Source organism: Lutra lutra, chromosome 11 (assembly GCF_902655055.1).
Source record: "Lutra lutra chromosome 11, mLutLut1.2, whole genome shotgun sequence".
Taxonomy (NCBI): Eukaryota; Metazoa; Chordata; class Mammalia; order Carnivora; family Mustelidae; genus Lutra; species Lutra lutra.
In genome coordinates, this window is record NC_062288.1 from 36,256,037 (window position 1) to 36,283,471 (window position 27,435).

Here is a 27,435-nt window from a genome sequence, read left to right on the forward strand (position 1 = left end):
CCTGTCCCTTTATAGTCTTAACCCTCTTCCATACCTAACTCATGGCAGTCACTGATCTGTTCTTCATCACTATGGTTTTGTTTCTTCAAGAATGTTATGTATATAGGATCATACTGTATGCAACTGGTTGAGGCTGGCTTCTTAAACTCAGCGTAATGCCTTTGAGATTCATCCACTTGGTGGCATTTCATTTGTTGGATAGGTGATTAGTGAGTATATTCTCCCAATCTGTAGTTTGTCTTTTCAGTCTCTTAAGATCTGTCTTTTGCATAAACTATCACTTTTTTTTCTTTTATAGATTATGCTTTTGGTGTCTGTTGAGAACTCTACTTAATTTCAGCTCATGAAGGTTTTCTCCTGTGTTCTCTTCTTAAAATTTTATAGCTTTTAGTTTTACTTTTAGATCTATGAACCATTTTTAGTTAATTTTGTGTGAGTTGTCCTTGCATCTTAGGTTATGGTTCTTTTCTTTTTTTCTTTTTCTTTCTTTCTCTGCATGTGGATATCTAGTTGTTTGAACACCACTGTTTAAATAAAAAACCCCTTTTCTCTGTTGATTTGCTTTTGCACCATTGTCAAAAATGAATTGACCATGTTTGTATGGGTCAATTCTGAACTCTTGTTTTCTGTTCCATGAATCTTTGTTTCTATCTCTTTGCCAATAGCACACTGTCTTAATTATTATAGTGTTAGAATAAGTCTTAAATTAGTATTTTTCCTACAGTTTTATTCTTTAAGAACTGTTTTTAATTATTTTAGTTTCCTTGCTTTTCCGTATAAATTTTAGGATTAGTTTCTTTAAATCCATTAAAATTCCTGCTAGGATTTTTATAGTAATTGTATTAACTCTGAAGGATAGTTTGTGGAGAATTGACATCTCTCTAATTCTGTCCAGTCTACAAAAGTTTTTAAAAAAAGACTAATAATCTTTATAGAGATGAAATGTTACATCCATGATCCAGAAATAGAATACTAATAGACTACTATAGGAAAAGGAACAACCAAATGACAAGAAAGAACTATGGGATTTAAAACATGATAACTTTAATTCCATAGAATAGCTGGAAGATAAAGTTAAGGAAATCTCCCTGAAAGTAGAATAAAAAAGCAGGAGTAAAGGAGGAGAGAAAGATTACAAAATTAGAGGATATAGCTAAGAAATCTATTATCCAAATAATGGGAGTTTTAGAAAGGGAGAGTAGAAATGGAGAGAGAAAGATGAACAAAGAATTTGTCCTAGACCTGAATTAAGGACATAGAACTCCATTTTGGAAAAATGAATTTAAAAAAGAACCACGCAATTTTATAGAAACAAAATAGGATAGTGAAAACTGGGAAGAGTTTAAGGGGTACAGACTTTCATCTTGGGAAAATGAAAAAATTCTGGAGATGGATGTTGGTGTTGGTTACACAGCAATGTGAATGTACTTAATGTCATGAACAGTATACCTACAAATAGTCAAAATGGTAAATTTTATGTTAAAGCCAAAAAGAACAAGAGAAGAGACAGTAGCAGATGAAAGACTTCAAAAATGTTTTGAAAGCTGGAGAGCAGTTATACAAAAGGCAACTGATTTAGCAAAACTAAGCTGATGAAGCAGAGGTCAAATCTAATTCTACAATTGTGAAAGAAAAAAAGTGCAAGCTAATTTGTGTTAGAGCACACCAAAAAAGCACAGGAATTGGAGGCACAGGTAGCTCTGAATAAAGAAGGGATATGGCTAAAAACAGCAGAGATTTAAAAAATCTTATGAGGAGTAAAAACCAGACAGGTCCTCTGTCCATTCTGTGCCACTGAGCTATTGCTCCATTTCTGTTCTGGAAGAAGACAGGAAATATATCATCTACACAAAGTTTGCCAGAAGCATAGGGACAGACAGCTGAGGATGATGCACCATTCTGGAAAGGGCATTGGGTGGAATTATACATACTAAGTGGTGTGACCTCCCACAGCTTCCTTCCTCCATTTAGCCTGAAAGAATAGACCTATACATTATGCAGTTGGGGTCCACAGTGAAATAGCCCAGCCAGTTTCATGCTACAGTGCAACCTGCTCGTTGCCAAGCCTTGCTATTACATATAATGACAAAATAAGCGTCAATGTACAAGTCTCTTTGTGTACCTTCCAGGGGTTATCCTAGGACAATATGTTAAATGTTTTGTAACCATAACCCACAGTAAGAAGTAATTCTGTGTATCATAACATGGATAAACACATACACATATGCTACATACATTTGTGTGTGTTGTTTATTTATTTGAATCAAAAATTTCAGAAAACTATCCTTAGTACACAAATATGCTATGATATTTTTAGCTTATTAAAAGAAATAAGTTGGCCCTATTGTACCTCATTGAAATACAAAAGTAAATTATAGTCACATACAGGTGACTATGTATAGAAGTAGAATTCCTAGGCCTACAATATATTCATCTTCAACATGAAAATATTGTAAAATTATAAAATTATTTTCCAAATTATGCTTCCTACCAGTAATGTTGAAGCATTTTCAACTTGTGTTTCCAGACTCTTCTACTCATCTAATAGCTAGAAATGGCATCTGTGACAGACATTGTATGTATATATGCTGACCAATCCTTATTTTTTAATCTTTTCTTTTTTCCTCTGTCAACTATGGAAACATTGAAAAATTAAAATTCTATTTTCTAGCTCTTCTTGCAGTTAGAGGTAGCTATGTGATCCACTTCTGACTAATGCAGCACACCAAGCTTGCAGTCTGGAGCTGTAGCAGCCGTTTTAAGGTCACATGGGTAAAAACAGCATGCTAAGAATGACAGAGTATAAGAATGGGCGGGGGAGGGCAGTCAGGATATTGATGACATTATGTAGCTTATATAAGAACTCTGGGTTATCTCCTTCTGGATTTATAGTTACACTGATAAGAATAAACTCTTACCTGTTTAAGCCACATATATAAGTTTGGGAGGTTCATGCCTCTGTCAATTGCTTATTAGTTTCTGTAATTAGACTAGATAGCCTAGTCTAAGTTATTCCATAGCAACAAATGACCACAAAATTTAAGTGACTTATAACAAGAAACATTTTTTTCATTCACTTAAACATGTTAGCTACAGATCTGTTTCAGATATGCTTCATGTCTTCATTCTGGGACCCAAGCTGAAGAAGTTGCTGCTTGGGTCTTGTAACAATGAGAAAAAGAGCAATGGTCGAACCACAGATGGCTCTTAAAACTTTGCTTCAGAAATGTCATGCTTCATTTGCACATACATTTCGTTGGGCAAAGCAAGATAAGTGGCCCAAAGTAATGTAAATGGGCAGGGAAGTACAATATTTCAGTAGGGAGGGCAGTGAATAATTGGAGACAATAATATAACTATCACTGTATCCTTTTGTATTTTTGTTCTTACTAGTATTTAGAAGTTCTTTATACATTTTGGATACTAAACTTGAGAGTTTAGCTTTTAGACTTAGGTCCGGAATCCAGTCTTGAATTAAGTTTTGCCTGTGTTCTAAGGTAAAGGTCAAGGTTCAGTTTTTCCCATGTGGATAGCCATTTATTCCAGTGTCATTTGAAGAAAGGCAAAACTTAACTTCTCCCATTGGATTGCCTTGGCACTTTTGTTGAAAGTCCTAGTGCTGTTTAAGGGCACCTGGGTGGCTCATTCATTAAACGCCTGTCTTCTGTTCAGGTCATAATCCCAGGGTCCTGGGATGGAGCCCTGAGTTGGGCTCCCTGCTTGGCAGGAAGCCTGTTTCTACCTCTCGCACTCCCTTTGCTTGTATTCCCTCTCTCACTGTCTCTCTCTCAGTCAATAAATAAATAAAATCTTAAAAAAGAAAAAAAGTCATAGTGCTATTTAAGTATAAGTTGATTTCTGAGCACTTCATTCTTTTACATTAACTTGTCGAACTTTATGCCACTACTACACCGTCTTAAGTAAATCTTGAAATCCGGTTATAAAATTCTCTGATTTGTTTCATTTTTTAAGATTACTTAGAATATTCTGGGATTTTGCACTTCTGTATTTAGTCTTCCAATCTATGAACATGGTTTCTCTCTCCATATTTTTAGGGCTTTAGTCCCACCAATACTTGTTTCAGCACAGAAATCTTTCACATCTTGTGTTAAACTTATTCTTAAATATGTTTTTGACACTAAATGTAGGTAGAATTTAAAATTCCTTTTTTCCTTTTCATGTTCTACAGCTATGTTTATTTGGCTGGCCCAGTGTTTAAATTTGTTTTTTTTTTTTTTAAATTTTTAATTAATATATAATGTATTATTAGCCCCAGGGGTACAGGTCTGTGAATCGCCAGGTTTACATACTTCACGGCACTCACCATAGCACATACCTTCCCCAGTGTCCATAACCTAAACACCCTCTCCTTACCCCCCACCCCCTGGCAGCCCTTAGTTTGTTTTGTGAGATTATGAATCTCTTAACGGTTTGTCTCCCTCCTGATCCCATCTGGTTTCATTTTTTCCTTCCCTACCCCCCAACACGCCCCTTTGCCTCTCGACTTCCTCATATCAGGGAGATCATATGATAATTATCTTTCTCTGATTGATTTATTTCATTCAGCATAATACCCTCTAGTTCCATCCATGTCGTCGCAAATGGCAAGATTTCACTTCTTTTGATGGCTGCATAGTATTCCATTGTATATATATACCACATCTTCTTTATCCATTCATCTGTTGATGGACATCTAGGTTCTTTCCATAGTGTGGCTATTGTGGACATTGCTGCTATAAACTTTCGGGTGCACGTGCCCCTTCAGATCACTACATTTGTTTCTTTAGTGTAAATACCCAGTAGTGTGATTGCTGGGTCATAGGGTAGGTCTATTTTCAACATTTTGAGGAACCTCCATGCTGTTTTCCAGAGTGGCTGCACCAGCTTGCATTCCCACCAACAGTGTAACAGGGTTCCCCTTTTTCCGCATCCTCACCAGCATCTGTCGTTTCCTGACTTGTTAATTTTAGCCATTCTGACTGGTGTGAGGTGGTATCTCACTGTGGTTTGATTTGTATTTTCCTGATGCCCAGTGGTATTGAGCACTTTTTCATGTGTCTGTTGACCATTTGGATGTCTTCTTTGCAGAAATGTCTGTTCATGTCTTCTGCCAGTTTCTTTTTTTTTTTTTTTTAAGATTTTATTTATTTATTTGGCAGAGAGACAGATCACAAGTAAGCAGAGAGGCAGGCAGAGAGAGAGAGGAGGAAACAGGCTCCCTGCCGATCAGAGAGCCTGATGCGGGACTCAATCCCAGGACCCTGAGATCATGACCTGAGTGGAAGGCAGAGGCTTAACCCACTGAGCCACCCAGGAGCCCCCTTCTGCCCATTTCTTGATTGGATTATTTGTTCTTTGGGTGTTGAGTTTGATAAGTTTTTTATAGATTTTGGATACTAGCCTTTTATCTGATATGTCTTTGTGAATATCTTCTCCCATTCTGCCAGTTGTCTTTTGGTTTTGTTGATTGTTTCCTTTGTTTTGCAAACGCTTTTGATCTTGATGAAATCCCAGTAGCTCATTTTTGCCCTTTCTTCCCTTGCCTTTGGTGATGTTTTTAGGAAGAATTTGCTGCGGCAGAGGTGGAAGAGGTTGCTGCCTGTGTTCTTAAGGAACTTGATGGATTCCTGTCTTACATTGAGTTCTTTCATCTACTTGGAGTCTGTTTTTGTGTGTGGTATAAGGAAATGGTCCAGTTTCATTCTTCTGCATGTGGCTGTCCAGTTTTCCCAACACCGTTTGTTGAAGAGGCTGTCTTTTTTCCATTGGACATTCTTTCCTGCTTTGTCGAAGATGAGTTGACCATAGCGTTGAGGGTCTATTTCTGGGCTCTCTGTTCTGTTCCATTGATCTATGTGTCTGTTTTTGTGCCAGTACCATGCTGTCTTGATGATGACAGCTTTGTAATAGAGCTTGAAGTCCGGAATTGTGATGCCACCAACTTTGGCTTTCTTTTTCAATATTCCTTTGGCTATTCGAGGTCTTTTCTGGTTCCATATAAATTTTAGGATTATTTGTTCCATTTCTTTGAAAAAAATGGATGGTATTTTGATAAGGATTGCATTAAATACTTAGATTGCTTTTGGTAGCATAGACATTTTCACATAAAATTCCTTTTTTCTGATTGCTTGCTGCTGCAATTTGTTTTTGTTTTTTCTTTTGAGGTTTAATATTTGTTATTTTTACTTTGTATGAAGTAAATTACTAAGATTCTGTCAAGGTAAAAAAATGCAACGATTATATATTTACCAAATAATCACCTCAATATGGTACATTTATTTTTTCCCTCTCATCATGGCATTAATTAACTAGTTTAACTTGTTAACATTGTATGTGTTTAATGTATACAGTGTCTTTTTTTTTAAGATTTAATTTATTTGAGAGAGAGAGGAGAGCAGGGGGAGGAGCAGAGAGGGATGGACAGGCAGACTCCATGTTGAATGTAGAGCCTGATGCAGGATCAGTCCCATGATTGTGAGACTGTGACCTGAGCTGAAACCAAGAGTTGGACACTTACTCAACAGAGACATCTAGCTACCCCAGCAGCATGTTACTTTGGATACATTTATATATTATGACTGCCAATATAGTGATGTTTATCATATTATATAATTACGGTGTAATTATTATATCGTGCCTTAGATCTCTGTGGCTTGATTCCTCATTACAGGTTTATACCCTTAAGTGCCATAACTCTTATCCCCCATCCCCACCCTTGTAACCACCATTTTATGCTCTTTTTAAATTAGGTCCTTTTTTGGGGATTCCTTGTATAAGTGATATCATACAGTACTTGTTTTTTTTTTTTTTTTCTGTCTCTCTTAGCATAATGTAGTCAAGATCCATCCATGTTGTTGCATATGGGAGGATATCTTTTCTCGTGGCTCAGTAATATTCCATTATGTATATGTAACACATCTTTTTTTATCCATTTGTCCATTGATGGGCATTTGGGTTCTTTCCATACCTTGGCTATTATGAATAATGCTGTGGTAAACATGGAAGTGCATATCCCTTATAAAAATCCTATTTTCATTTCCTTTGGGTATATACCCATTAGTGGAAATGCTGGGTTATATAGTTCCATGGATTTATTTTTAATTTTTTGAGGGACCTCCATATTGTTTTCTATAGTGGTTGGATCAATTGACATTCCCACTAGCTATGTATAAGGATTCCCTTTTCACCACATCCTCACCAGCACCTATTGTCTTTTTTTTTTTTTAAGATTTTATTTATTTATTTGACAGACAGAGAGATCACAAGTATACAGAGAGGCAGGCAGTGAGGAAGGGGGAAGCAGGCTCCCTGCTGAGCAGAGAGCCCGATGTGGGGCTTGATCCCAGGACCCTGAGACCATGACCTGAGCCGAAGGCAGAGGCTCCACCCAGGTGCCCCTCTTTTTTTTTTTTTTTTTCTAAGATTTTATTTATTTATTTGACAAAGAGAGATCACAAGTAGGCAGAGAGGCAGGCAGCGAGAGAGAGAGAGAGAGAGAGAGAGAGAGAAGCAGGCTTCCTGCCGAGCAGAGAGCCCGATGCGGGACTAGATCCCAGGATCCTGAGATCATGACCTGAGCCGAAGGCAGAGGCTTAACCCACTGAGCCACCCAGGGGCCCTGTCTTTTTTCTTCTTGATGATAGCCATTCTAAAAGGCATGGGGTGATATCTCATTGTGGTTTTGATTTGTATTTTCCAGATGATTAGTGATGTTTGAGCATCTTCTGTGTGTCTGTTGGCCATTTCGATGTCCTTTTTGGAGAAATGTCTATTTAGTTCCTCTGCCCGTATTTTTTAATTGGACTGTTTAGCTTTTTGTTATCGAGTTGTTATGTTTTGGAAATAGAAATACCATGATGTTTTTGTTTACCCCAGTTTTCAAGTCGAGAACCAGGTATTTCTACTCCCTGTGTTTCTTTCTCACTAGACTATTAAAGTAGGATCGTGACATCAGAGGTTAACCAGTCACTCATCCTTCTCCCTGATGACCATCTTCAAACACCTAATTGTGAATAAAAGACTGCAACATTAGAAGGAAATTGGCTGTTTGTTCTCTTTCTCTTGATATTGTCCTCTGTAGTAGGTGATGCTAATAACCTTCCACTTTACAGAGATTGAGTGTTTATCTGAAATTTTACCATAATTTGGGATACCTGGGTGGCTGTCAGTTAAGTGTCTGACTCTTGATTTCAACTCAGGTCTTGATCTCAGGGTCATGAGTTCAAGCCCTGTGTTGGGCTCCATGCTGGGCATGGAGCCTACCTAAAAAGAAGAAAAAATGAAATTCTGCCATAATTTAAAACTCCTAAAATGGAAATCTGATTCAATTTTTAACATTCACACACACTCAGTTTCAGAAATTAGAAAAATTCAGGGTGCCTGGATGGCATAGTCCATTAAGTGTCCAGCTCTTGGTTTTAGTTCAGATTGAGATCTCAGGGTCATGAGATCCAGTCCCACAGAGCAGAGTGTGCTTAAGACATTCCCTCGGTGCACCTGGGTGGCTCAGTGGGTTAAGCCTCTGCCTTTGGCTCAGGTCATGGTCTCAGGGTCCTAGGATCAAGGCCTGCATCGGGCTCTCTGCTCAGCAGGGAGCCTGCTTCCCCCTTCTCTCTCTGCCTGCCTCTCTGCCTACTTGTGATCTCTCTCTCTCTGTGTCAAATAAATAAATAAAATCTTAAAAAAAAACAAAACACACACTTTCTCTCTCTCCTTCTGCCCCTCCCCCCCACTTGCATGCTCTCTCTCAAATAAATAAATAGATAAATAAAAAAATAAAAATCTTTTAAAAAAGAAGTTAGAAAAATCCTTTATTTGATAGCATAATTTTGTTGCTAGTGATGTATATTTAGTGTAAACTATTTAAAATCATAAATTTTAGGTACCATACTCAAGTATTTTTCAATGTTACCATTTCTGATCTTTTATTATAAGAATTATAATGACCTTCTGCTTGAAGTTCATCTTTTAATAGGAAAACATGAGAGAACATTAGTTTGCATAAAAATAATTTACTTTAGTCTTGAAATTCTAATAGGCAGAACACCCTGAATTTAAATGAGATTATCTTGACAAATGGGGTCCAACCTTTTTGCCAATACTGAATATTTATTAAGCATGTTGGTGGTTCTTTTCGTATAAGTATGTGCATTTTTCTTTAAAATTACCTAATTTTAATCAAACATTTTCAAGTGAAGTAAAATATCTCTTAAGTATAGAAACTATACCACACAAACATGCCAGTAGCAAACATGGGTTTGGATTGATAGGCCTGTGAGTTCCGTGTATATTATAGAAATCCCATTTAATGTCACTCAGATTCCTTAATTTAGTGGCTGTAAAAGACCTGAACAGATTTGTTCTGTTTTAAATTCTGGTGTATGCCTGGCATATGGTTTTTTTTTTTCCTATTTTGTTTGCGTTATCTTAATGTACATGTATATTCAGTTTAGATTAAGTAACTTTAGTTCCTAGGAGTATTCAAAGTGAATTAGAAGGAGGTAATGACCAGACACTGGTTGGAAATTGTTGCACAACTTGGGTTTGGATAGTCATTCATCATTTGTCTAGTGGTCAGATCTTGAGCTCTTTCAACTGTCCTAAAGTTATGAACCAATAAGCAGAAAAGTTCTGGGGAAAAAGGCAGGCATGGGGAGTATGTATTTATTAAATGCCTTCTATGTTAGGCAGTGTGCTAAGTACTTACAGTTTTATTTCTCACAACAACTCGTGCCCATTATATGATCAAGGAAATGAATGCAAAGATTAACATAAAGATTAAGATTCAAGTTGAGTTTTTAAGATTTAATTTTTTTAGAGCTTTTTAGGTTCACAACAAAGTTGAAAGGAGGGTACAGAGATTTCCCATATAGCTTCTGGCCTCCTCCACCAACCTGTAAGGCTTTCCTCATTATCAACATTACTTACCAAAGTGGTGTATTTGTTACAGTTCACGAATCTACATTAAAATGTAATAATCACTCAATGTCCATAGTTCCCCTAGGGTTTACTCTTGGTGTTGTGCATTATGAATTTGGACAAATATATAATGATATGTACACATCATTATTATATACAGAGTATTTTCAGTGCCTTAAAAATCCTCTGTGGTCCACCTATTCATCCCTCTCTTGCCCTCAACCCCTGGCAACCACTCATTTTTGTTTCTGTAGGTTTGCATTTTCCAAAGTGTTACATAGTTGAAATTGTACAGTCTGTATCCTTTTCAGATTGGCTCTTTCACTTAGTAATGTGCCGTTAAGGTTCCTCCATGTGTTTTCATGGCTTAACAGATCATTTCTTTTTAGTGCTGAATAATGTTCCATTGTCTGGAGTACCACAGTTTATCCATTCATCTGTTGGAAGGACATCTTGTTTGCTCCTAGGTTTTGGCAATTATGAGTAAAGCTGCTGTAAACATTGTATGGGTTTTTGTGTGGGCATAAGTTTCAAATCCTTGGGCTAGACACCAAGGATTGTGATTACTAGATCATATTGTAAGTGTATGTTTAGTTTTGTAAGAAACCACCAAACTCTCTTGCAGAATGACTGTATCATTTTGCATTCCTACCAGCAATGAATGAAATCTGTGTTGTTGCATATGCTTGCCAGCATATTGTCAGTGTTCCAGATTTTGGCCATTCTGATAGATACATAGTGGTACCTCAGAGTTATTTTAATTTTCATTTCTCTCATGACATATGATTTGGGTTATCTTCTAATGTACTTATTTGCCATCTGTATATCTTTTTTGGTGAGGTGGCTCTTAAGATCTCTAGCCATTTTTTTAAATCAGAAATTTTTTTTGTTGGATTTTAAGAGTTCTTTGTATGTTTTAGATAACAGTCCTTTATTAGATAAGTCTTTTGCAGATACTTTCTCCTAGTCTGTGGCTTGTCTTCTCATTCTCTGGATTTTGTCTTTCACAGAGGAGAAGGTTTTTATTTTAATAAAGTCTAGCTTATCCATTATTTTTTTCATAGATTGTACCTTTGGGGTCCTGTCTAAAAAAATCATCATTGTGGGGCTCCTTGGTAGCTCAGTCAGTTAAGCGTCTTACTTTGTCTCAGGTCATTATCTCAACATCCTGGCATCTAGCCCAGCATCCAACTCTGCGCTTAGTGGGGTGTCTGCTTCTTTTCCCTTTCCCTCTCCTTCTGCCCCTCCCCACTGCTCATGGTTGTACTCTTGCGGGCTCCCTCTCTTCCTCCCACTCCCTCTCGTATAAATAAATAAAATAATTTTTTAAAAATTAATTTAAAAAAATTAAAAATCATCACTATACCTGAGTTCATCTAGGTTTTCTCCTATGTTAACTTCTGGGAGTTTTATAATTTTGGGTTTTACATTTAAAAATCGATGATCCATTTTGAGTTAATTTTTGTGAAGGGTGTAAGGTCTTTGTCTAGATTCATTTTTTTTTTTTTTTTTTGCCTATGGAAAATGGAAGAGACTGGCTTTGCTCTATTGTGTTAACTTTGTTTGTCAAAGATCATTTGACTATACTTGTGTGGGTCTTTTGTGGTTCTTTTCTGTTCTATTGATCTGTTTGTCTCTTTCACCAATACCACACTGTTTTGATTACTGTAGATTCATAGTAAATCTTGAAGTTGAGTAGCAAGAAAAGTCCTCCAACTTTTCTTCTCCTTCAATATTGTGGTCTTCTCTGGTATTTTGCCTCTCCATATAAACTCAGATATTGCTACATAGCTTAAGACATCCTGTGGGTAAAAAAAGCATAGGTTCAAAGATACACATAAGTTTACCCATAGTGGATACATTAGAACCAATTTAATGTAATGCAATGGAGAATGGACTAAAACATTATCTTTCAGATTTTGGTATTGTTAAAAGTATGTGTTCAAGGAATATTTAATAAAATGCAAAATACTCAACGGTAAAAACCTAAGTACAAAAGAAAAAAAAATCCAGTTTTATTATACACCATGATCCAGGTTTTTAACTTAAGACTCTCTATATGTATAAGCAACCTGCCAATGTGTTAATAGTGATTATTACAGGACTTGAGGGTTATAGTGATCTTTTTATTTTATTCTTTGTACTTTTCTATTTTCTGCACTGTTCTGTCCAATCTTATACTCTCTGTATAATCTTAAGTATTTTTAAAAGAAGGGAAAAAAATTTTAGAACTAGATATAGCTATGTGATTCTAGACATGTTAGTAATGATGATGATGACTACGTTATATTGAGTACCTACTATTTAGCAAATATTGAATATATTTTATGTATTTTGTTATCCTGTTTTGTAATAGTCCAACAATGGAGACTAAATGATCTACTTTTAGTTTTGATTGGGACTGAATTGAATCTTATAGGTCAAGTTGGGAAGAACTGACATCTTGACAATATTGAATCTTCCTATCCAAGAATATGAAATATCTTATCATTTTTCATTTTTTCTTTGATTTCATTTATCAGAGTTTTATAGTTTTCCTCATGTAGATCTTATATATATTTTGTTAGACTTATATCTAAGTATTTCATATTTTTGGATGGGTATATAAATAGTATTTTTTATTTCAAATTTTACTTGTTCATTGCTGGTATATAGGAAAGTAATTGACTTTTTGTTTTGTTTTGAAAAATTGTGCGTGCGCACACACACACACGCACACACGGGAGAGGGAGAGAGAGAATCTTAAACAGACTCCACAGTCAGCATGGAACTCAATACAGGGCTCAGTCTCATGACCCTGAGATCATGATCTCAGCTGAAATCAAGAGTTGGATGCTCAACCAGCTGAGCCCCCCAGTACCCCAGCAGTTGACTTTTTTATAGTAACCTTGTATTCTGCAATGTTGCTATAATTGCTTATTGGTTCCAGTAGTTTTTTGTCCATTTTTTGGATTTTCTGCATTAATGATCATATCATCTGTCAGTGAAGATAATTTTATTTATTTCTTCACAATCTATATACTGTTGATTTCCTTATCTTGTCTTGTTCACATTAGCTAGAACCTCCAGTGTGATACTAAAAAGTACCTGTTCTTAGTGGAAAAGTTTCAAGTATCTCACCATTAAGTATGATTTTAGTTGTAGGTTTTTGTAGATGTTCTTTATCAAGCTGAGATAGTTCCCCTCTATCCTTAGTTAATTAAGAGTTTTTATCATGAATGAGTGTTGGGTTTTGTCACATGCCTTTTCTGCATTTATTGATATCATGTGATCTTTTTTCATCTTTCTGTGATGGATTACATTAATTGATTTTCAAATGTGAAACATTTTAAAAGCTTTTTTTTTTTTAAAGATTTTATTTATTTATTTGACAGTCAGAGATCATAAGTAGGCAGAGAGGCAGGCGGCTCCCTGCTGAGCAGAGAGCCCCATGCGGGCTCAATCCCAGGACCCTGGGATCATGACCTGAGCTGAAGGCAGAGGCTTTAACCCACTGAATGACCCAGGCGCCCCCATAGCTTTTTAAATATAAGATAAGTGTGTCAGGGGTCTCTCAGACAGCATATAGGTTTGGTGATATGCTAGGGGGGCTCACAAGACTAAGTTGTACTCACAGCTAAGACTTACAGCAAAAAGATTCAAAGCAAAATCAGCAAAAGGAAAGATGCATGGGGCAAACTTCCAAGAGTCCTCTCGTTATGGAGTCAAATAGGATGCACCTAATTCTCCAGGATCAAATTGTGACATGTATGAAATGTTATCTACTAAGAAAGTTCACTAGAGACTCAGTGCCCAAGGTTTTACTGAAGACTGGTCACATTGTTGACCTAGCACATACCAAATTTCCAGACTCCCAGAAGAAAAGTAAGTGCGAAGCATATACTACAGTGTTTGTAGAAACAATTTAGCACACTGAACCACTCCTATTGGTTAAGGAATGGTGTGAAGGCTCATTAAATCTAAGTTTCAAGACACCTGCTAAGAGGTATTCCTTGCAAGCAGGCCTTTCTAAGAATAGTAGTCTCAAGCTTGCTGTGTTAACTTTATCTACACAGTCCATTCGTTTGGCACTTGGCCAAAGGCATCTCGATACCTTTGCTTTTAAGATGTTTAGAATTTAGGCCGAACCTTTAAATGGTAAGTTTAATTAACCAGAAAAGTCTGTCTTAGAAAGCTGGGTGGCTTCTTAAGTTTTTGTATTTAAGTTTCTTTTTTACCTAGCCCAAGGCATCAATTAAGACCCAGCACAAATCTGAGCGATAAGTTTAAGTGACTTAAATGCCTTTTAGTGCCCAAGCAGTGTCCTCAATAGTCAGCATACACAAAAAGAAGTACAGTTCTAGAGGCCATATGTAATACCCCTAGAAACAAAGAATTCACAGTTGTTAGGATAGTCCCAGCAGGACATTTTTGGGCAGTACAGGACCCCTCATATGAACACCTACTCTCTGGCCTTTCCCCCTAGAGTTCCCCGTCCAGTCCAGTTCATTCAGTCCATTATTTGGTCTCAGGCCTGCTGAAGGCAGACAGTTCCAAGCAGATTTGCTTGACCGTCTGACATCAGTTTATCTGCCCAATAAGTACGGACCACATCTAAAGATGTTCTCCATGAAAAGTACAGGAAGTAGGGTACCCTTTGCTTTCTTGTGAGGACTGTCAGGTGTGATCATGCCTCAGCAGTCAGTTTGAATTCAGAATGTTCACAGCCTTTTGAAAAGGCAGCCTCCTTCAGAAAGAGGAGAACACCTCCAAGTATAGTTTCGAGAGACATAGATCTACTCTTTCCCATGCCTCCCCAGGTCCCAGATTTTTGTTGTGTCTCTTTTGTTACAAAATCAGTGTGTCTCATTTAACAATCTTAACTTTACATTTTTCAGTCATTCTCTCTTCTCACCCAGTCTTTTATCCACGAGGATTGGCTATAAGAAGGACAAAAACATTTTTATAGAAAAGCATTTTTATAGGGGCGCCTGGGTGGCTCAGTGGGTTAAAGCCTCTGCCTTCAGCTCAGGTCATGATCCCAGGGTCCTGGGATTGAGCTCCGCATTGGGCTCTCTGCTCAGCGGGGAGCCTGGTTCCTCCTCTCTCTCTCTGCCTACTTGTGATCTCTCAGTCTGTCATATAAAATAAAATCTTAAAAAAAAAAAGAAAAGAAAAGAAAAGCATTTTTATATAATTTGACCAGAAAGACATATTATGTTTAGGAATTGGTCTGGATTAAATCCTGACTTTTCAAAAATTTTCTAAATGGAATAATATAACGTTCCTTCTCTTTTGTCCTGGCTTATAAACTAGTGAGCAGCCTAGAAAAGATCAAGCCCTTTTTCTGGAGCTGTATTTAATAATCAGAATGCCTCACTGAGGCATGTCTGCCAGGAGAAAGGTGATGGATTTAGTCAGACGGTTATTTCATTGTTATAACTAATTTGGAAGCCTGAACACAAGTCAACAACAGTGGGCCATCCCCCAGAGGAAGTCCAGAATCCATTCTGTCAGTACTGAGTGGTGGGGTCACACTCTTTGCGATGTGCCCTTCTCCAACTTGCAGCTTTTGGCAGGAATCACAAGTTAGGAATGCAATTAGCCTCTGCGTCAGAAATACAGAGCCGATTAGTAGCCTAATTTTAGATGGTCCCATCAGAGAATAAGACGCTTATTGTGGGCATGTGGATGTGACCCAGACAATCCAGCTCGCATCCATTGATATTTTCATAGTTTAGGGCCCCATAGAGGGTTGTCCTAAATCTGCAGCACTCCCAGAGTCGGAGTTCTGTTCATTGAGCCTCTGCTTGCTATAGTTTGGTGCAGCTTGTGCTGAAGCTAAAACAACCCATATCAGCTTAAGGTTTTACTAAGGTCAGGCTCAGGCAGTTAGGGCCTGTGAATTCAGAATTCCAGAAAAAGCTAGTAGCTAGTCTTCTCCAAAGGAAAGAACTCTACAAGACCCAACAGCTATGCTCCAAATCCAAGCAACAAGCAAAAACGTTCTTCTTAGCCTTTTTATCTTATAAATCTTAGAGTCCAAATTGACCCGCTCAAAAATAGGTACATCAGTCTGAAAAATCATCAACCTCTAAGGATGAGAAATTTCATTTCATAAGAGCTCATTAGCAAGTAAAAACTGCTTTTTAGAACTCTAAAATTGTACCTACATCTAGAGATTTTTTCTCCTTTTATGTTGTCTTCTTTTCTGCAGAGCTTCCAATAGGTAAAATCATTAGTTATGTAGATTTAGTCTGTTCCTTCCTAATATTCAAAGAGTTTAAATTTGATCTGCTAAGCAGCAGCAAAAAAGCAAGGAAATTTTGTTCTATTACCATTTTTTCTTTGCAGCTTTTCCCAATTGGGATGATCTCTCTAACATATGTGAAATTACAAGCATATAACATATACCTAGTGTTATCATACATCCAGATATAATACCCACAAAATACAGAGGTATTTTATAAAATTTTACCTTTTCTCTAGAAGTAAATTTAGCATTTACATAGTTATTATAGGAGTGTGTGTGTGTGTGTGTGTGTGTGTGTGTGTGTGTGTGTGTTGTATGTGTGTGTTTGTGTTGGGTTAGGGCTATATCCAGGAATGCCAGAGGATGTGGTTGATGCAGCAGCAGTAGGTTAAAGAAACTCTTGGAAGGCCACCCCCTCGGTCGACCCCATTTTCCCACTCTAGGCTTATCTAAAGCTTTGCTCCAGTCCTGGGGGCTGATGTAACCTTTTTTTCTCTCATTTGTGGACAACAATGCTACAAATTTTTAGGCTATCCAAAGCTGACCTTTTGGAATATTTTTGGGCCCTTTATCCTCCAGCCTGCAGGAAAGAACAAAAAAGATATCTCAAAAAAAAAAAAAAAATAGCAAGTGTTGTCAAAGATGTTGATGAAAAGGAACCCTCGTACACTGGTGGGAATGTAAATTAATGCAACCACTGTATAAAACAGTTTGGAGGTTCCTCAAAAAATTAAAAATAGAGGTACTATATGATCCAGTAATTCCACTACTGTATATTTACCCAAAGAAATGAAAAAGACTAATTCAAAAAGATGTAAGCACCCCTGTGTTTATTGCAGCATTATTTACAATAGGCAATAGATACGGAAACAAGTTAAGTGTCTGTTGTAGACAAATGGATAAAGAGGATGTAATCTCTCTTTCACTCTCTCCCTCTCTCTCTCTCTTTCACACACACAGACACACAAATATTACTCAGCCATAAAAATGAAATCTTGCCATTTGCAACAACATGGATGGACCTAGAGGATATTATGTGAAGTGAAAGACAAATACCTTATGATTTCACTTATAACGTGGAATCTAAAAAACAAAAGACAGAAATGAATCTTAAATACAGAGAATAAAGTGGTGGTTGCCAGAGGAGAGGGGGTGGGAAGGATAGGCAGAGTATTAAAAGTGGAGTATTAAGAGGTACAAACTTCTAGTTATAAAATAAGTAAGTCATAGCAATGAAAAGCACAGCATAGGGAATACAGTCATTAATATGGTAATAACTTGTATGGTGGCAGATGGTAACTACACTTACGATGAGCAAGCTTAATGTACCGAATTGTGAAATCACTGTCATATACCTGAAATTGATATTGTGTGTCAATTATACCTCAGTTAAATTTTTTAAATTTTTTTAAAAAGGTATTCTTCTTCCTCCCTTTCCATGCCCACTCCTGGCCCCCACTCTTTTTAGCCAATATAGCCAAAAGCACCAGAGGATCAGTGAGCCAACTTTGATGGGGATGGGTCTATCATTTTCATATTTCTAAGGCAACCTTCATCTCTCACACTGCTGAATAATCAGAGATGCCAGAGTTACTGAAGTTAATTTATTTGCTGACAGCACTATAGCATTAGAGACTGAAATGTTAATTTTTCAGCACTATATGAAATTCTGAATTCAAAGTATGAAAAGTAGTTGTGAAGGGGAAGTTAGAGTATAAGATGAACATTTAAAGTAGTTGGAAAGTCAAGTATACGAAAGCTGATTATTGACTAAGAAAAATTTTAGCTATCTGAAAAATTTACTTGTGTGGATAATTCTGAGTTCTGTAATCATTACAGTTAATTATGTTTTAATAGGAAATAGAAAAGAGTAATGCTTTATAGAGTAGTTATATCCCAAGTTTGGACAATTTTCTGCTTACGGACCTCATGCTATTTTCAGTGTTCATTTGCTAGTTTGGCAAAGAGAGGCAGTCAGGTGGTGCCCTTGGCAGTGACGTTCTTTTCTGCCTTTTCTGAAGCAGCATCCTTTTCTGCACCGAAAGCTATACAGACGGAAACCATATTGAGAAACCTCAGGCAGCCAAATTGCCACATAAAGTTTTTTAGTACTTTCATGATAATAATTTTGTGTTTGTGTAGCCATTCTATTTTGAATACTGCCATATTAAGATATTATAGTAACACCAAAGTGAATTTTTAATTCAGGAATGTTGACTACTGAGAAGTTGCTTTCTTTGTTAAAAGATTTTTCTCAGCTCAGATCATTTCCATAGTACTGCTGTATAATACTCAAGTTTTCCTGGAACCTGGAGGTATTCATGAACTTCTGGGAAGCCACCAAGGATAAAACCACATTTGACTTTGACTTAATATGCAGTTAGGCAAACTAAACCCAAGGCTTTTAAATTAGACTTCACTTTTAGCTACATTTTAAGACTAAGACCTCTTGCTTCTTGCCAAGGATAGGGTATATATGTGTATATGCATGTTTGTAGTAACTTCCAGTGAAATTCTGTTTCCTGGCTTTGTACTCAACTCTGTATCCCTTTCATTTAGTATTTGTATGTGCAGTTACATAGGCAAGACCTTTATTAATAATTGGCCCTGACCAATATATCTTATCTATCTATCTATATTGTATTCATATATAATGAAAATGGAATTAGCCTTTGTTCAGAAGATAGTTGAAAAACATCATTTTTAAACTTGCCAACAGTTAGACACCTGATAAATGATAAATACCAGTTATATATTATTCCTGATATAGAACATAGAGTTGGTGACATTTTTCTTAAGGTTTCACTGTTAAAAAGAATGAGAATTGAGTTCTTTAAAGGCAACAACTGAATCTTTATCAATGGCTTACAGATCCTGATAGAGGAAGGGAGATAAAATTTATTTGTTTATTTATTTATTTAAAAATTTTTTTTTCTAATTTTTTTTCTAATTTTTAATTTATTTGACAGAGAAAGATCACAAGTAGGCAGAGAGGCAGGCAGAGAGAGAGGAGGAAGCAGGCTCCCTGCTGAGCAGAGAGCCCAATGCGGGGCTTGATCCCAGGACCCTGGGATCATGACCTGAGCTGAAGGCAGAGGCTTTAACCCACTGAGCCACCCAGGCGCCCCTGGAGATAAAATTTATTGAGTACCGTGGGATTGAGCCCCACTTAGCTCTGCACTCAGCAGGGAGTATGCTTGAGATTTTCCTTCCATCTCCCCCTCCCTCTGCTTCTAAAATACACCTTTAAAAAATTTTTGTTTAGTACCTACCTGTGACAGGCACTGTATTGCATACTAGATAATCATGACAATCTTGCAAGGTAGGTGATCTTACGCCTATTTTATAGATGAGGAAGTTAAGGTACAGAGAAGTTAAGGGATTTGTGCTATTAACTAGGAAATTGTTAAACATGGGATTCCAACCCAGATTGTTCTCCTGTGCTGTACTCCTTCCATCAAATCAGGCATTGACAAACTACAACCCATAGGCCAAACCTCCTTGCCTATTTTTGCAAATGAAGTTTTATTGGAACTAAACTGTATTCTGTGACATATTCCCTATGTCTTTCAAGCTCCAGCAGCAGAGTTGACCGACCAGTTGCAACAGAGATCATATGATTCACAAAGCTTCAAATATCCCCTTTCTGGCCCTTTACAGAAGAAGTTTGCTGTGAGTAGAAATATTAAGGAAACCAGCTTTTGAACAGTGGGAAGGAGGAACTACCTGATGAAGTCTACCGGCAAAGCTTAGAAAGCGTTCTGAGTTGTGCTGCCGTTTTAACATCCAATTTGATAAATATTTGTGCTGGGCACAGGAATGAGTCCTTAGTGATAAGGAGAAGGCAAACATATGGTCGAGGCCTGTGAAGCTCATAAGTGATTAAAGAGGACAGATAGGTAAAGTAAGTACACTCCAATGATGATCACTATGATGTAAGCATATGGAGTAGACAGTTACTCCCCAAGAGATCAAGGAAGGTTCCCCAGAAGCTGATATTTGAGTTAGACCTCAAAGATGAGGTATTCGATAGCTGTGAAAGATGAGGTGTTTGGCAGGTATGAGAGGGAATCTCTACCTTCCAAGGAAACAGACCAGTGAGGACAAAGGCACAGAAGCTTACCTGTGTGTCTCAGAGAAGGATAAACAGTCCACTATAGCCAGAGTAGAGGATTTTTTGGAAAGGAGTATGGTTAGAGTTGAAGTTACCAATGTCAGTTGGGATTAAACCGTTTAAGGACTAAAATTCCAGGCTAAAGAAATACTGTGTATATATTGTGTTTTACACATAGCATGCAATGATTCTTGAATTAAGTGATACCTTTCTGTTTGTGGGCGTTGTAGCTGTGTGTTAGGATGTGTGTGTTACATTTGGAGATGATTTTTAAAGATCCATTAAGGCAAGGCATTTGTCAAAAATTGGAGCCAAAAGGGGCACCTGGCTGGCTTAGCAGAGCATAGGACTCTTGATCTATAGGTCATGAGCCCGAGCCCCATGCTGGGCACAGAGATTACTTAAAAAAAAAAAAAAAAAAAAATGGAGCCCAAAGAACCATTTAGACCTCAGGATCAGACGTGAATTTCTGAACTGTTCACCAGTTCCACAAGCCCCTGAGTTAATCATAGCATACCAGAATTGAAAAGGGAGCTTAGGAACCCTACATACATATACTCCATTATCCATTCAACAAAGGCCTGATATAACTCTTGGGGCTGGATATGATAGTGAAGCAAACAAGACTGCCTTCATGGAACTTATTTTGGAGGAGAGAGAAAATGAGTAAATCATTAGTTATTATATCATTATATATGTTTTATGAAGAAAAGATAAGCAGAGATAAAATATTAAAAAGTGGCCAAGGAAGGGCTCTTTGAGTCCTTCTCTCCATCTGAGAGAAGAACAGGTGTAAAGCCTCCAAGGCCAGAGCATGATTGTAAAAAAAACTGGAAGGCAGACAATGTACATCTAGAGCAACACCCTAAGGGGAAAAGAAGTAGGAGGTAAGGGAATCGAGAGGACAGCTAAGGCCAGAATACACAGAGCCCTAAGGTCCATTTGGCCAGTAAGAAAATGAGACTGATAGCCAAGGCCACATTGCAAGTGATAGCAAGGCCAGAGGGGCACCTGGGTGGCTCAGTCAGTTAAGTATCTGCCTTCGGCTCAGGTCATGATCCCAGAGTACTGGGATCAAGTCCCACATCAGGCTCCCTGCTCGGCAGGAAGCCTGCTTCTTCCTCTCCCACTGCCCGTGCTTGTGTTCCCCCATTCACTGTGTCTCTCTCTGTCAAATAAATAAATAAAACTTAAAAAAAAAAATAGCAAGGCCAGAATTGGTATCACCCTGGTTCATCCTCCCTTCCTTTGCTTCCCTCATTGCTGGGGTCATTGAAAGATTAAAGTATTATGTGTGTATACCACAAGCATTCTGTAGAGAACCTCTTCTTTAAAGGTACATTTATGAATGCCTTCTTAATTTTTCTAATTATCTAATAGCTAACACTTCTTGGGTAAGTTTCTGTGTGCCAGGCACTGTGCTAAGTGTCTTTTAAAAGTACTTATTACTGCATGTGAATCTACAGTTACCTCAAAATAAAAAATAAGAAACTGGAAAAGGAAACATTTGCTGGTACCTGCACCACCCTATGCATTGCTTAGAGGTACTGTGAACTGAGTGTGTGCATTCGGTAATATAAATTTCAATTTTACTGAAGCATTAGACTTAGACAAGAACAATAAAATAGGTTCCGCATAATCTAATGAGGAAGACAGACAAACTGTTGGCTCTCCTTTCTATACCTATGATCTGTACAGTCATTAAAAATCAATACTTGTAACAAATAATACATTATATGTTAATAAAAAAATCAATACTTGTAAATCATTTCAGTTTTCTTATGATAGCAAGCCTAAATTGCTTTTCTTTCTTTCTCTCTTCTTTCTTTCCTTTCTTTCTTTTTAAGTAGGCTGCACACCCAGTGTGGAGTCCAGCACAGAGCTTAAACTCACAACCCCAAGATCAAGGCCTGAGCTGAGATCAAGAGTTGGACACTTAACCAACTGAACCACCCAGGCACCCCCTAAATTGCTTTTCTTCTTCTTTGTTTTATTTTTGGTGAATAAAAGTTAACATTTCAATAGTATATTTATGACATTTAAACTATACCTTTAGTTGTATTAATTAATGATTGCACTCAAAAAGTTTTTTGTTTATAATAAAGTAATATGGCTTACATTTTTAAAAAAAGATTTTATCTATTTGAGAGAGAGACCGAGAGAGCATGAATAGAGGGAAGGGGCAGAAGGAGGAGAAGCAGATTTCCCTCTTGGCAAGAAACCTGACATGGCTTGATCCAGGACCCTGAGGTCATGACCTGATCCAAAGTCGGACACAACCCACTGAGCCACCCAGGCGCCCCTAGCTTAAGTTTTTAAAATCTGTTACAGTAATAGAATTAAGATAAAGGGAATTTTGTGAGGGGTCAAGGATGCATAGAGACCAGCTGCTACAGTGAGTAGTAACCTTACAGGAGGATGTAAGATTCCTCAGTAGATTCTCAATAGCTTGACATCATATTTCTGAAGGCCTTTATTGTCATTTGGTCAATCAAATTCAGCCTTTTTAAAAAAAATAATTTTATTTAATTATTTTTCAGTGTTCCAAAATTCATTGTCTGTGCACCACACCCAGTGCTCCATACAATATGTGCCCTCCACAATACCCATCACCAGGCTCACCACCTCCACGCGCCCGCCAAAACCCAGATTCAGCCTTTTTATCTCAAGTCATTTTTCCTAAGGATCTATGCCAGTTTCATTTTACTATAATACTTTCTGTTGTTACTGTTGCTAGTTGCTGAAATCTGCATGGATTTTTAGAAATGTCAGTTCTCCAATCTTTGCCATCCCAGTTCTTAAAAGAATAAAAGGTGAACATTAAGTCATGTTAATTTTTTTTTTTTAAGATTATTTATTTATTTATTTATTTGACAGAGAGAGAGCACAAGCAGGCAGAGAGGCAGGCAGAGAGAGAGGAGGAAGCAGGCTCCCTGCTGAGCAGAGAGCCCGATGCGGGGCTCGATCCCAGGACCCTGAGATCATGACCTGAGCCGAAGGCAGCGGCTTAACCCACTGAGCCACCCAGGCGCCCTAGTCATGTTAATTTTTAATGAGTGATGTTTTCTTGGCATTATCTTTTGGGACAACCTGTATTTCATTAAATGCCTATTATGACTTCCATATGAAGCATGAAAGAGTACCAGATACATTTCATGCAGGATTTCAGTGATCATCTTATGATCAATTTCAGGATAGGCTTTTTAGGTATCTAATGTGAAAGGCATTTACTTACAAGGCATTAAAGATTTTATGGTTAAATCTTGGAGGTATACGTTGATAGAATTTAAATGTAGTCCTTTCTATCTCTCTGATCTTATGAGTTTAATTAGTAAAAATTCAGTACTACAAACATTATTCATATAGAGAAATATAAGTTATTTCTTGTGTGGTTGTACTTTATAGTCTTTAGTGGAATAGAGGATATGTTGTGTCTTTATTTCTTATGAGTCATAGAACTTTATATACATTATTATGTTTAATCTTTACAGTGGCCTTCAGAAATGAGTATTATTTTCTTGTCAAGAAAATGGATGCTGTCATTAACGGACTTGCCAAGATTCTAGGTCTTTCTAGCTTTCTAGCTTAAAAGCTCTTTCAATACCCCATTGTATTTAATCAGTCTGTCAGAGCAAACAGGATATATATAAAAGACCAAATTACACTGACCAAGTTTAAAGTCAAAATAACTATCATATTAATACCATATAATAATCCTATAATTTCGGAAGTGGGAAATATCATTAAGAACTGTGATGATCTGAGATTGAGTTGAAAGCTGAAGCCAAACTTAGGGCAAGAATCTAAGGGTCCCATCCTACCTAGCTATTCAGCTTTACCTCAACTTATTTCCTTATGCAAATCCCCAACTCATTGTTTTTAAGAACACTTTTTGGTACAGCCTTACGTATGCATTTCCTAAGAATTTGACTATAATCTGTCATTTGTAGGAAGCCACTAAAGATTTTACAGAAGGTAAATCCAAAAGACTACCACTACCCCTTCACCAGCATACTTCCATGTTCACATCCTAAACCTAAATCACTGAAGCTAACTCTAAACTTAGGCTCTAGAAGAGACACACCTTTTTCCTTATTCTTCTCTAAAAGAAATTTTAACATCATGGAATTTTTAGGGATATAGTTGGGCCTCTAGGGTTTGTACATTGTGGTACAAAGTGGCAGGAATGTCATGAATTCAGATAGCTAGTCTTAACCTTTTCCCCCCTCTTACTCTGTCTCTTCTCATCATCAGAGAAATCTAGGCCAGAGGGGCCAGTGGACCTTGTGATTTACACATGGCATAGCTAAATACTCTAGGTTAAGAGAACGGATAGGGGTTAGAAGCTTTGTACCAAAATTAGTAGTAAGTAGCATTGACTTTTCTTAGAAGTATCCTTCCTACTCATTTTCTAGTGAGGAATGGTTCTTCAAGGATTTGGGAATTTAAGATGTTGTTCCTATTTTATTACTTCTGTTATTTTATTCTGTTGGATAATAAATATCTAAGACTGCTCGGTTTCTACACTCTAAAGCTTTCAGGAAATACTATTCAAAATAGATCTATAATACAAATACTTTTTATCATGTCAATTTGTACCATCCTGGTCTATGAAACCATAATTTTTTTAAGACTTTATTTATTTATTTGTCAGTGAGAGAGAGCATACCAGGGGTGGGCAGCAAGCAGAGGGCGATGCAGGCTCCCCGCTAAGCAAGGACCCTAATGTGGGGCTCTATCCCAGGACCCTTGGATCACAGCCTGAGCTGAAGGCAGACACTTAACCAACGGAGCCACCCAGGCATCCTGAAACTATAATTTGTTAACTGGATTACCCTAGTATCCTCCCTATAGGTCATTCTCCCTATTTTTGTCTGTGCCTTCCTAAGGTCTATTCTAAACCCAGAAGCTAGAATTTTTTTTTCACCTTTTTCTTTTGAAGTAGTTATAGATTTAAAGAAAAGTTGCAAAAATAAGACAGAGAAGGGTGCCTGAGTGGCTCAGTAGGTTAAGTGTTCAACTCTAGATTTTAGCTCATGTCATGATCTCAGGGTCCTGGGATCCAGCTCAGCACTGCTCTTCCCACTCAGCAGGGAGTCTGCTTGTCTTCCTCTCCCTCTGCTTGCTCTGTCCTCTCAGATAAATAAATCTTAAAAAAAAAAAAAAGTAGGACCTAGAATTCGTGCCTACCCTTAACCCAACTTGCCCTAATGTAAACATCTTGCCTAACCATGCTGCAGTTATCAAAATTAAGAGATTAACATTGGTATGATATTAGTTAAACTATATACTTTATTTGGTTTTCACCAGTTTTCTGTTTATGACTTTGTTTTCTGTTCTAAAATTCAATCTCAGGTCCCATGTGGCATTTAGTTCTCACATTTCCTTGGTCTCCCCTAATCTGTGAACAGTTGTACAGTCCCTTCTTGTCTTTCAAGGCCTTGACACTTTTTTGAAGAGTACTGGCTAGTTATTTTGTAGAATGTCACTCAATTTGAGTTTATCTGGTACTTTCACATATTTAGGTGGGTGTTATGTGTCTTTTCATAAGAATACTACAGAAGTAAAGTGCTTTTTTTTTAGTGTGCTAAGTTAGGGAAAATGATGTCTATATGTTATTGGTGGTGTTAATCTTAATCACTTGGTGAAAGTGGTATTCCCCATGTTTCCTCATTGTGAAGTTGCCACTTTTCACTTTGTGATTATTCAGTATCTCCTCTGAGATATTTATATACTGTATACAAATAATCCTATTTTTCCTTAAACTTTCACTAACTAAAAAATCAGTCTACCCATTATAATAGAGTAAGAAAAAGAAAAGGCATGTATATGTTAAAGGAAGAAATAAAACTGCCTCTATTCATAGAAGACATGGGCCTACTTTAGACAATCCCAGAATATCTACCAAAAAACTTCTAGAATAAGTGAATTTAGCAAATTCATAGTTTACAAGGTCTAATATATGAATTCAGTTGTATTGCTATATACTAGAAACGAACAGTAGGAACTTAAAATTTTGTATAGTACTAATTATAATAATAGCACCCCTCAAAAATAAATACTTAGGTATCTAACAAAATTTGTATGATATAACCAACATACAAAACACTGACTAAAAAAAAATCAGTCAAAGTAGACAAGTAAATTGACAGAAATACCATGTGCATGGATTGGAACACTCAGTATTGTTAAAGATGTCAGTTCTTCCAGTAATCAAGATAATACAGTATTGCTAAAAGAATAGATACACAGAGGGGCATCTGGGTGGCTTAGTGGATTGGCCTCTGCCTTCAGCTCAGGTCATGATCCCAGGGTCCTGGGATTGAGCCCTGCATCGGGCTCTCCGCTCAGCGAGAAGCCTGCTTCTCCCACCTCTCTCCTGCCTGCCTCTCTGCCTACTTGTGATCTCTGTCTATCAAATAAATAAATAAAATCTTAAAAAAAAAAAAAAAAAGACACACAGAAAAATGAAACAGAATAGAGTCCAGAATTGGATGCACACAAGTATAGTCAACTGTTTTTTTTAATTGACTGTTTAATTTTTTAATTGTTGATATACAGTATTATATTAGTTTCACCAGTCTATTGTCTATATCTATGAGCTAGTGGTTTTTGTTTGGTTGGTTGATTTTTTTTTTAATTTTATTTTTTATAAACATATAATATATTTTTATCCCCAGGGGTACAGGTCTGTGAATCGCCAGGTTTACACACTTCACAGCACTCACCATAGCACATACCCTCCCCAATGTCCATAACCCCACCCCCTCTCTCTCAACCCCCCTCCCCCATCAACCCTCAGTTTCTTTTGTGAGATTAAGAGTCACTTCTGGTTTGTCAGGTTGGTTGATTTTGAAAATTTCACATATAAATGAGATCATACAGTATCTTTCTTTGTCTGACTTGTTCAACTGAGCATAATGCCCTCAAGTTCCAACCATTTGTCACCAATGGCAAGATTTCATTTTTTTTAAGGATTTTTTTTTTTAAAGATTTCATTTTTTTTAAAGATATTTGACAGAAATCACAAGTAAGCAGAGAGGCAGGCAGAAGAGAGGTAGGGGAAGCAGGCTCCCCGCTGAGCAGAGAGCCTGATGCAGGGCTCAATCCCAGGACCCTGGGGATCATGACCTGAGCCGAAGGCAGAGGCTTTAACCCCCTGAGCCACCCA

The 27,435-nt window shown here is 37.3% G+C and overlaps 1 protein-coding gene across 6 annotated transcripts in view; it reads left to right on the plus strand.

Annotated features, from left to right (window-relative positions):
• ANKIB1 (ankyrin repeat and IBR domain containing 1) overlaps positions 1–27,435 on the plus strand; it is a 259,272-nt gene that overhangs the window by 120,455 nt on the left and 111,382 nt on the right. The window contains exon 1 of one of the 6 annotated variants that reach the window (XM_047694618.1): positions 19,746–19,822. The exons of the other annotated variants lie outside the window; for them this stretch is intronic. The gene's annotated coding sequence lies outside the window, so the exon portion shown is untranslated. Of the gene's footprint in view, positions 1–19,745; positions 19,823–27,435 lie in introns of those variants that run through there. 6 annotated transcript variants of the gene reach the window in all.